A 12,010-nucleotide genomic window follows, 5' to 3' on the forward strand; every position below is an offset into this window, starting at 1 on the left:
GCCACCGGCCCTCGCTGCCATTTTCCGAGGGAAGGAGGCGTAGGGCGCCTGTGACAGGCGGCGGTAGGCGGGGGAGAGCCGCCGCCGCCCGGCCTAACTTCCTGTCCGTCCCGCCTGGCGGCAGCTCCCTCGCCCACCGCCGGGCGCTGTGCGGCCCCCTCGCCGGCAGCGCGCCGCAGCCGAGCCCCCACCTCCCCGCCCGCCGGAAATGGCGTCAGGCGGCCGCGGGCCCGACCCAGGCAGCACCCGCGCTGCCACGCCCCTCGCCGCCGGCCCCGCGCCGCTAACCGCCGCCGGCCGCCTGCCCGCCGTACCTGCGCGCGCCCGCTCGCCTCGGCGGCCCCGGCGCGGCGCCAGAGCCCAGGCGGTGCCCGGCCCGGCCGAGCTTCTCCCGCCCGCCCCGGCGCCGTCCGTTAGGGCAGGCCCCGCCTCTTCCGGGCCTCTCCGGCTGGGCCGCCGCCTCCTCCTCCCTCGCTCGCTCTCCCTTTTGTGAGTTATAGCAACCGTTGCCTTGTGAATCAAGCGCCATAGTCACCGTAGTCCTGGCGACTGTTACCCATCAACAACAACCGCTCCTCTCCTGCTCCTGCTCCTCCTCCTCCTCCTGCTCCTCCTGCTGCTGCTCCTCACCCCCTTCCTCATCGTCACCCACAACAACAACAACAACAACAACAGCAGCCACCTCCAGCAGCAACGACAGCGGGAACGCCACCACAGCCCGCCTCAGCCCAGGTGAATATGCTTGTCGGGCGCAGGCCGGCCCTCCCTCCGCTCGCCCTCCCCCGGCCGCCGCCTCACCCCTCCTCGCAGCATCCGGGCCGAGGCTGCTCCCTTGGGCTGCGCGGCTCGCTGCGCTGCGCAGCGGTGAGGGGGACGTGGGTCGCCTTCCCGGCTCCCCGGCTTGCCTTCGCCATCTCCCCCTCTCCGTCCCTCTTCCCCGTCCGTCTCGCCCCCCGCGACCCCCGCCCCCGGCCCCGCTGGGTGGACTTTGCGGCGGGGTGGGGAGGGCGTGCTTCGGCGGTGCGGTTGGGATGGGGCGGGCTGTCGGGCGGGGAGGGAGCTGGCCGCGGTGCGAAGTGAGGAGGAAGAGAGGCTTGGTGATGATGGGCATGGAGGCACGCTTCTGGGACTTCCAGGACAATTGCTTGAATGCGGTGGGTATGCATCTTACTTGGTCACTCGTTTGCACGGACGGGGGAATGTGGACATCAAGGAACGAGGCTCCGGCCACGGTCTGAGGTTACTTACTTCACACCCGAAGGAAACTGGGGGTGGGAGGAAGGATGCAGCTAGAGACGGATCCTGTAGCACACCAAGAGCTGGGCTTCCCCCCCCCCCCCCCCCCCTTCACTTGTAGGGGCCTTGTTCGGATTTGATGCGACTGCTAAATGCTGCAGATTTTTATGAACTTGCTGTATTTTTTTTAATCATGCTCATGTGCTGTCGATCATAGCAATCACTCCACTCTGCTTTACATAGCAATGTAGCTCTTTTATTCATATTCAATTTGCTGCTTATTTTAGTGCAAACTGTATGTTCTTTCTATTGTGAAGTGCTTTTTTGTTTATTCAGTACCCTCACCCATACACCGAGTAGCAGGGTTTTTTTCTTGCACTCCTTTTTAAATGATGCTTTCATACAACCAGTGTAGTATGGAACATCGCATGTGTAGATTATGCACGGTGAGTTAACGTTCATGTGGAAAGAATCCATTTCAGTTTCCTTAAACTCTCCATAATGAAGGAAATTCAGGGTATTGATTGAGTTTGTACTGAGCAGCAAAGAAAGGACAAAACAAGAAATAGTATTTTTTAAAAAAAGTGATTTTGTTATTACTGCTCTTTCAGGAGTGCATTTGAGAAAGAGGGAAGAGGCAGCTTTGTACCTTTCAAGGAGCTGTAGTAGAAACTGGGTTATTAATGAGAATGTTTTGCATTTTTTTACACTCCAAAATGCTTGTTTTCTTCATCCTTTTTTGCAATTGCTTATTAAAATCTAAAGCTTTGTGTCATCAGTGTCATCAAATCATACTTCTGTATACTTTTTAAATTCTTTCAGATAAAGTGAATTTTTGGCATCTATGATGGCAGTGAAATTTTCTTTTAAAATCTCCATATCCAGTTGCACTCTCCCCTTTGACCTGTCAAATCATGTGTCGTTGAGGCAAGCTTTTTTTCTTCTTGAAGTGACGACTTATTTCCTTATTGCTTTATTTAGTAAAATAGTTAGGAAAAAGGATGTGCTTGTTTTTAATCTAAAACGTACATTTTAATTGTATCTATGCTCTTTCTATTTTTACATCTGTAGAACCCTGTGTAAAATGCAGGGTTTCTCATTACAATTTCAACAATATATTTGTTTGTCTCACATTGGATCTACCAATGAATGCGACAGGGGCAGTTTTTCCAAGTAGCTATCAACTAAAAAACATGCTAAGTAGTTAGTGCATTGTTGATACCAACATTTCTTGAGCTAACGCGTATTGGATCTGTATTTTTTTTATGTATATTTCATGGGCCGGCAGGAGCTTAGAAAATACATTATTTTGAGTAATGACCAAAGGTTTCTGTGTTGTCATCTTTTTATGATTTTACTTAAGATACAACCGTATGCTGACTTTCTAGGTCCTGCTGTCAAATGACTTCTAAAGACATTAAGAATTTTCAGTGAGTTATGGTACTGTATTAGTTATATGGCGCATTTAAATCTTAATGTATTTGTTATTAGTTTTATTGCGTAGTTTATGCGATTTGTTGGTTGTGAAATCATTCCTGTCATTTACCATTGCTGAAAAGAGATGTCAGTTCTGCACCATGCCTTTCCTGAGTAGTCCTCTCACAGCAGGACAGAGTATTTACTATTTGGAATGGAATCCTTCTTGGGTGTTGAAATCTGTCTTTGCAGAACATGTATGCAGAGCCTGGGTAGCAAAAGAAAGTGCGTGCATCAGCTGCGAGACAAACTTTCTGTTTTAACTCTGTGAGGAGACGTACAGATGTTTCATAAAAAATCAGATCAAAAAGTACATCATACTGTCTGAAAGCAAAGACTTTTTTAATACTAAGCCACGCTTTCTTTAGGCAGTGACTGAAATTTGGAAAGTAATAGTGCAGTTGTAATCACTTTAATATTATTGACTCTTTATTCTCTCTGAAATACTGTAATGATCACAGAGGAGATCTGGATTTTGCATTCTGATTCCCTAATGCCCACAGCTATCAAAATAGTTGGTATTTGTGATGCTAACCGGTGTTTGAAAATGAGGTGGCTTGTAATTTCTATTTTTATTTTTTTAATCCATTGGTTTTCATGACTTCAGACTGTGTAACTAATTGTGTTTCAACATATCCTAATGAGCCTATCTGTATCATATGCTTTGTTGTGCTGTTAGTGAGCTAGCCTACATGGTGCTACTGTGGAGCGAAAGCCTTTCAGTAAAGTAATATAGGTAAACAAAAGAGGAATCAAACGTACAATGGTGTTAAAGAGTTTAAAGTCAGGGTGCTTTATTTAATAATTAGGTTCAGCTTTGTTAGCACTGTCCCATTTCTTGTTCCTGCCTGATACAGTAGTTTGTTTATCACAAAACTGTCTACAGAAATAAATGTAGCCATTTCTTTTCATTTACTAAACTTTGTGTAGAGAGGGAAGGCTGTTACCATTTTCCTACTTGAAATGTAAGCAAGTATCTAAAATGCAGTGATCTTTTATCACTGCAGTTCCTTTTGGTGTTCTAGTTAGTGTTTCTGGTTTCCATGCTTTACATTGTCCTCCTATGAAAGGCTTCTTTCCCCTCTTAAAATATTCCATATTAATTTTATTTTTACCTGCAGTCTCCAAAACTTACTAGCTGCAGGTATTGTCATACGGAATACTTAAAAAATGTGTAGCCTTTATATCAGATATGACTCTTAAAAGTCCTTTTTACAAATTATTCTCAGTTGAAACATGTTGTGAACGCATCACAAATACACACAGAACAAAATAATAAGCTTTCAGTGGTATGGTAGTGTCCTTGTAGTTGGAGTTCCATTTCAAAATCAAGCTCTGTCAAACGAATGTGTTAGGATACCAAAAGTGATCATGTTTTTAAATTGTGAATAAAGCTACTTTATTTTTTTTTCCTTAGTAAGAATGAGGGCTGAAAGCATGATTAAGATTTTTTAAATGAATGGGCTAATGTTTAAAATGATGTTTTTCTGTTAGCCACAAGTTTATTATTTATTTCTGGTAAAGTTGGTTGTCAGTCACAGCAGTACTTCTCTTTTTCCACAGGTGTAATGTATACCCATACTTCGGAAATTTAAGGAGAGTGCATATACTGATTTGGCTAGTTCTAGTTTGTTAGGGACAGATGGCTGATTTAAACAGGTGTCACTTTCATTTCTTGTGCATTGTTGAAACTTCCAGAGGTTTACAAAAGAGCTGCCTAAAGCAGGTGATGGTCTCTGCTTTTGCAATTAGCAAAATATACTTTTGTAGGAAATTATTTTGCCAATAACTAGGTGTGTTTTAATAGTTAACATGTCATATCAGAGTTTGAAGTGTTCCATGTTTTTAATTCTTTTCTCATTGGACTTCTAAAGGAGATATGACTATTTGGGTGTGAAATTTAGCGGTTTATGACTGTGTGGATAGCTGTAGTCCTAATAATTTTCACTCTTGCAAGACCAAAAGCAGATAATAGTGCTTGGTGTAACAGTTTGTTTCACTGAATTACTTACCTTTTTTTCTTAATAAATTTGTCATGTAAGAATATGTTTTTAATAAAAATGGCCTATTATTAAGAACACAGGAGTAGTTTCAAACTTCTGTGTTTTTTAAATTTTTAAAATATTTTATTATTCAATATTATAACTTCCTTAGTTATAAAAGATTTTAATAAGAAAGGATTACATTGAAATTTTATTTCCAATGATTATTAGACATTTTTTGTTTCTAAGGGTTCCTTTTTTCTTCTTTTTAACATTGTCTTTTTTTATAACAATGACTGGTATTTATTCGTAGTTCTTAGTTATTTTCTTTCTACTAGATGCACCAGAGGGTGCTATGCTATTTGAAATATAAAATGGAAAGAAAATCCTTAATATTCTTTCATCAAAATACACTGATAGTTTATATGGGATTTGACTAAATCTTACTGAATTTTTTCTACTTTTTCCTGTGCATTGCAATATAGTAAACTTACTATTTTGGCAATATTTTGCTAAAAATCATGGAAAAAATTGGCAGTTCCACGTTTGAGTATGTCCATGTGTGTAGAGGGGTGTGTGTGTGTGTGTGTGTATATGCATACATACACTTAAAATACAATCCCTGCTCATTGAAAGAGAACAAAGAATTATGTGTAAATTTCAGCTATATAATATACAGACATAACAGTTTATGCTTATTGAGCTAAATTATTGCTCATCTGAAAAGTTAGATGAACTTGCCTGAGAGATGCATGCATTTTGGAGTCACATTTATTATATGTATTATTTTTCAACTATATTCACATTTTATGTAACTTGTTCATTTAGAGCTGAATTCTTTTTAAAGAATGCCTTGCCCTATATGGATTTTTTTGTTGGTTTTTGTTTTCCTTTCTCACTGAAACTCTTCCTGGATGAAACTGCAGTTGAAGCTTACCTGTTTACTTCTGAATTGCAAAAGAGACAGGAGCTTTAGCTGATTAGGGTAGATATTTTTTTCCATCAATCACTAGTTCTGGGAAAGAAAAAAACCCCATCCCCCAGAAAAGCCACAACCCCAAGCCCCGCAAAAGAAAAATTAGACAGATTATAATTTCATTATTGTAACTTCTCTAGTTTAATAATAGCTATTGCTTTGCCATATACTGTAAGACTAATAAGGCAATGCTTTTTTGTGCATGTGGATGGATAATGGTGTCTAGTTCAGTTTAATTTCCCTTTGGAAACCTATGAGCTGGGATAAGTGCACATTAAATTGCTTGGTTTTGCACAGGTGTCTTTAGTTGGTTTTTCTGTTACACCATGGCAAGTTGTTTGTCTTTGGTCTCCTAACCAGATTTAGTGGCCCAAAATGAAGAGACAATGGACTATATTGTTAAGTTGAATTTAATACAGGAATTTTTGGTTTCTCAATATACATTTTATTGAGGCTTGGAAGGTTAAATTCTAGCAATTCAAGCTTCCTCTGTAAATTCTTAACTTATTTCTAACCTGTCTTACTTGTTCAAGTTCCTATATGACATCCATGACTGTACTATGGGAACACCAAAGATTGTATATTAATCACTAAATTTGAGCATACTTTTAACATGTGATGTGTTTATTCATTAATGAGAGGAAGAAAATACCTAGCACCATTTTTAAAAGTAATTTCATCTGCCCATGGACCCAGTACATTGAGTATACCTCAGCTTCTTAGACATTCTCTGAGTAAATAGTTTCTTTAGTTCTTTCATTTTCTTCTTATCAAAGACTTATTTCAAATAAGTTTATAAAGTCTTTAAGGCAAAAACTGTGTTATCTAGATTTTGTTCAGGCTTTGTATGCTGCCACTACAACTAATGATTCAAAGCCATGTATCTGCCAAGTAAATGGCTTCTCTCTTCTGTTTTATTACCTCATAATAATTAATCTGTGTTTTCTCTTACACACCACCTCAGGGATGTTTTCTAAGTGTGCATTTTAAGTTTTTTTTTAAAGTGTGTGCTTAAAATCAGTGTAGTGAAATCCTGCAACGTTGCAAGGCAAGAAACAAGCAAATCTGTTAAAAGGTGCAGTTGCAGTTGAGTCAGTTTACTTCGGTTCAGGTAGTCTGGTTACTTCTTTTTCTGTGGGGTTAACTATACTTCTCTTACAAAGAATTGAAAAAGTTAATAGGATTCTGAGCCAGACCTACTTACAACACGATTACTATGATTATATATAGCTATTTTATGCTTATGTGGAGTTGAAATTTGGAAATGTATTTTTAGTTCCAATGAGCTAGTTCATATCTGCTGAATTTTCAGATGATGCATTGTGTATTGTTTCTGAAGTACCTGTGGTCTGATTTTCTTTCCCTCTTGCCCCGCCAGTGTACCTACATTTGGGGAGGGGAGAAGGGAGAGCACTCTTGTTTACATAGCTCCTTTAATCTGACAGTGATACTGGATGTTGATAGACTATATGAAAATTTTACTTGCTAGTGAATTAGATGACCAGGTTTGTGAATTTGAGCTGATGTCTTTTGTTGTGACCTGTTGCGAATTATCCACAAAGCATTTACAAAAGTTGCTATTTTTCTGGAGAGCCTCATCTAAACAAAATTAGATTCTATTGCGTGAACTTTTTGTTCCTTATCGCTTGGTGTAACGTTCTGCACTGTGAACAGCTGAGAGAGCAATTTGACAGTGCAAGTCCCAGAGGAGTTGAACCACAAAAAGTAACTAGTATTTACTAAGGAGGTAAATTAGTCTACTCATTATAGGTAGATGAAAGCAAAAATAACAATGTAACTGTAGTTTTCTTGCCATTGGAAGGAGTGGTGAATGTCAGCATTTCTGTGTTATGTTAAATGCCTCATAAATTTGGGTAAAACCTAAGCATCTCTCATCACCTAACTGCAAACCCAGTGGACCAAAATCTCAGCTTACTATTATTCCTTGTAATACTCTGTCTGAGATTCACCTTTTATTTAACTGCTGCGGAAAGTTTTCACAATTTCTCATCTAGAGCTCTGATTCGTTTTTTTTTTCCAATTAGACGTGCTGTATTCTTACCTCTTTATTGTTCTGTAGCTTGACATAAGCAGGAGAGACAATAGTTAAAGATTTAGTGAAGTAAGAATGTTTCTTATTCCACATTCTTGTACACAAAGGGTTGTTAATTTGTATTTCTAGTTAAGTTTTTACATACTGTGTTTATTAATGGGATTTAATGTTAATTGCTTTGGACCTTTCGGAAAATTTTGAAAGGTACGGGAAATAAAAAAAAAATTACCTTAAAACTAGGACCAGGCCCAGCCAGCATAGGTTTATGAAAGGCAGGTCCTGCATGATGAACCTTACCTTCTTCTACAACAAGATGATCTGCCTAGTGGATGACGGAAAGGCTGTGGATGTTGTCTACCTGGACATTAGTAAAGCTTTTGACACCTTCTCCCACAGTATTCTCCTGGAGAAACTGGCTGTGCTTGGCTTGAACAGGTATACTTTACGCTGGGTAAAAAGCTGGCTGGATGGCCGAGCCCGAAGTGTTGTAGTACATGGAATTACATCCAGCTGGCAGCCTATCACAAGCCATGTTCCCCATGGCTCCGTGCTGGGGCCAGTCCTGTTTAGTATCTTTATTGACGATCTGGAGGATTGGAATGAGCCCAAACTCATTGAGTTTGCAGAGGACACCAAGTTGGGTGGGAATGTTGATCTGCTGGAGGACAGGAAGGCTCTGCAGAAGGATCTGGACAGGCTGGACCGATGGGTCGAGGCCAGCTGTATAAGGTTCAACAAGGAGAAATGCCAGGTCCTGCACTTGGGTCACAGCAACCCCACAAAATGCTACAGGCTCAGGAAAGAGTGGCTGGAAAGCTGCCTGCTGGAAAAGGGCCTGGGAGTGCGGGTCGGCAGCCGGCTGGACATGAGCCAGCAGTGTGCCCAGGTGGCCAAGGAGGCCAGCAGCACCCTGGCTTCTGTCAGGAGCAGTGTGGCCAGCAGGGCAAGGGAAGGGACTGTCCCCCTGCACTCGGCACTGGTGAGGCCGCATCTCGAACCCTGTGTTCAGGTTTGGGCCCCTCACTGCAGGAGGGACGTAGAGGGGCTGCAGCGTGTCCAGGGAATGGCAGCGGGGCTGGGGAAGGGTCTGGAGCACAAGGCTTGCGAGGAGCAGCTGAGGGAACTGGGGCTGTTTAGTGTGGAGGAGTCTTGTGGAGACCTTATTGCTCTCTACAGCTAGCTGAAAGGAGGTTGTAGTGATGTGAAGATAGGTCTCTTATCCCAGATAACAAGCAGCAGGACAAGAGTAAATGGCCTCAGGTTGTGCCAGGAGAGGTTTCATGGGATATTAGGAAAAGTTTCTTCACTGATAGGTTTGTCAAGCACTGGAACAGGCTGCCCAGGGGGATGGTTGAGTCACCATCCCTGGAGCTGTTTAAGACTTGTAGATGAGGTGCATAGGAATATGGTTTAGTGATGGACTTGGGCAGTCCTGGGTTAGTGGTTGGACTTGATCTCAAAGGTCTTTTCCAACCTAAATGATTCTATGACTCTACTTGCCTTAATTAAATACCCATGCTTGATTTTCAAAGTGTTTCTTTTAGGAAAAGAGTTGTTCTATAATCACGATTTTAAACTAAATTTACTCAAAATTTCTGATTGAGAAATCTAAAATTAATTGTCAGATCATACACATTTTAAAGTTAGTTGAGTGATAGAAAGTTAATGTTTAGCTAAGTATTTGTAACTCTACAGACACCCATTTATAAAATTAAATTATGATTTGTGAAAACTATTTAGACTACTTCTGCCTTAAGATCTGGCTGTATGCAATGTTACATTAGCCTTGGGTAGTAAGGAGCAGTTGACCTACCTGCATAGTAGCTGACTCACCTAATTAGCTGTTAGCCATGAGGTGAAATCAACATGCTAGTTTGAGCATGTGGTAGCTAAGGTTGTGTCAACATGTGGGTATCTGTTTTGTATTTAGTTCACTTCTATTTTATTTGGTCCACTCTCTTAAACCACTTCAACTGAGTTACAATTTGCAAAAGAGTTGATAATAAAATGAATATGGAAGAGTTATTTGTTTTCTGTCAGATTTAGTACAAGGAAAAATGTAAAATCCAGTACACTTTTACTTCCTCGGAGTTGATTCTGCGTAATAGTAACAGCAATTCCCTATAACTTCTAGGAGGACTTTTCTTTGGACTTTCTGAAAGGCATGAAGACTCTTCCATGAGCTGTACCATCCTTACAGTTGTTTTAAGGAGTAAAATATGCTTAGTTTTAGAATGGTGCTATGTAGCACAGAAATATAGCTCCATTCCTTTATTTTGTGGAAATCCTTTTGTGCTCAAATTCTGGGTTTTGAAGTGAAACAAGTGTGAATGTGCTAAGACGAATGCTCAGCTCTTTGTGATATGTCTCTTTCCAGCTTTCCAGGTGGTTTCTGATGGAAGATTGTCTTGGGTTGCTCTGGCTTTCTCCAGCTCTTTCGAGAACTGGAAAGTCCTTAACTCCTTTGTACTGCGAGGAGTATTTTTTAAATTATATATATATACCTGATGGGATATTTCAAGGAACAGTACTGGGCAGGTAAATTTGTAGAGGTTTTGGTGCTCTGGGTCTGTAGTTATGGGCAGATGAGAGACTTAGGGTTTTCCAAGCCTCAGGCTGGTTCATACAGTTCAGGTTTTGTGACTGAAGCATACTTTACTAGCAAACTTATGTCAAACCAAGGGAAGGTTTATTTGCAATAGGCTGAGAATTAGAGTTGGTCCTACAAAGCAGTAGCATAATTTATTATGCAAGCAGTGATTCTGGTTAATGGAACAGAGCTCTTTCCTAGTATTTTAAAGGTTGGGGGTTTTATGCTTGTTCAGTTGCAGCTGTTTTATGAAGGTTTCTTAATGCTGTTGTTTCAAGCCATCCAGATGGTCAGTAGTCAGATAACCTTACGAACTTGTACAGTCTGGGATATGCACATTTCAGATACCATCTTACCTCAATAGTTGTTTGAGGAGGCAACTGTTACTAAGATTTAAATTTCAGATAGTAAAATTACTTGCCATGATCCTGGTATGAGCTACTGAGTCAAGTTTTGTGTCTTAACAGGGCTTGAAGGTGTTAAGTATCTTCACTGCTTGTCGTTGGTTGAGTATATATTTCTCCTGATTGAATCCTGAAGAAACTGACATTTCATGACTTAAAGGAAGAGTTAGACACAGTGTCGTGACTTCAGTGCAGTGGCCAACTTTCGTGACCTAATGAAGAGGTATTCTTCATGTGGCCTTGAGTCACAGCTTGTGACATCGCAAACATATTTCAGGCAACTTACATGAAGGGGAGTGTTAGGATTACTTTACATGTGGAAGACTGCCTTTTAGGGGTTTCCAGGGCTTGATTTCAGGATGACCTGCTAGGTTATATGGTTGGAACCTGAAACAACTGTGCTGTAAATCTCAGCAGCTCTTAATGGTTTGTCCTCAGCACTGTCATAAGTTTGGGATGCTCAAAAGTTCTTGTGTTAGCATAGTGTGTTGTTGGTTACATGTTATGTTCCAAGGATGGTAACTCTTCAGACACAGCTGACTTTCTTGAAAGTTCAACATCAGCAGGCTGACCATCTGTAGCCTACTGAAACAAGATAAGTTGGGGCCAGCAGTTCATTCTTTTTCCTCTACTGAAAATAACTGATGTTTTTAATAAAGTATAGTGTTGCAGAATGGCTGTGTGATCACGGCCATGACTCCCTTAAAGATCTTTGTGAAACAAAGTTAGCGTAAGTTAGCTGAAGCAGGCCTTGCAGCTGTGCTGAGGCATGCTGATAAGGAAGCTGAGAAAAACACTGACCTTGTGCCTAATGTTGTACATAACTTTGAGGAATTCGCGTAGACAAGAGAGAAAAAAAAATATGTAGCTAGCTATCCGCAGAAACCACAAGTAGGAGGACGTATGAAAATGTAACCCTTTAGAGCTTAGCCAATCAGCAGATGACTTGTAGGCATAATTAACTGGAACTGTATATAAGACATAATCGCGCCGTAATAAATCGAAGCTTGCTTTATCACTCATATTGAGTTTGCCTGCTTGACTTCCCTCGCCGTCGACAGTATAGGATTTTCTTCCCACACTTTATAATGTGGGAAAAGGTATAATGTACAAGGCAGAAAAGCAGATAGGAAATGGGAAGTTATGTTTTGGTCATCTGTGGTAAGGTGTGTGTAGGGGAGGTTTTGATCAGAAATGATAGAAGTAGTTGTTCCAAAGTTTGTTGTATACGAAGGCCAATGTAGCAGGGTTTGGCCATTAACAATGGCTTCACAACGTAATAGGGTGTTAATC

The 12,010-nt window shown here is 41.1% G+C and overlaps 1 protein-coding gene across 3 annotated transcripts in view; it reads left to right on the plus strand.

The window, feature by feature from the left end:
- Positions 1 to 500: 500 nt before the first annotated feature.
- RFX3 (regulatory factor X3) overlaps positions 501 to 12,010 on the plus strand; it is a 127,990-nt gene continuing 116,480 nt past the window's right edge. For 2 of the 3 annotated variants that reach the window (XM_037373170.1, XM_037373168.1), the window contains exon 1: positions 633 to 732. The gene's annotated coding sequence lies outside the window, so the exon portion shown is untranslated. Of the gene's footprint in view, positions 733 to 12,010 lie in introns of all 3 variants that reach the window. The other variant, XM_037373169.1, reaches the window with a different exon arrangement.

This window comes from Falco rusticolus, chromosome Z (assembly GCF_015220075.1).
Source record: "Falco rusticolus isolate bFalRus1 chromosome Z, bFalRus1.pri, whole genome shotgun sequence".
Taxonomy (NCBI): domain Eukaryota; kingdom Metazoa; phylum Chordata; class Aves; order Falconiformes; family Falconidae; genus Falco; species Falco rusticolus.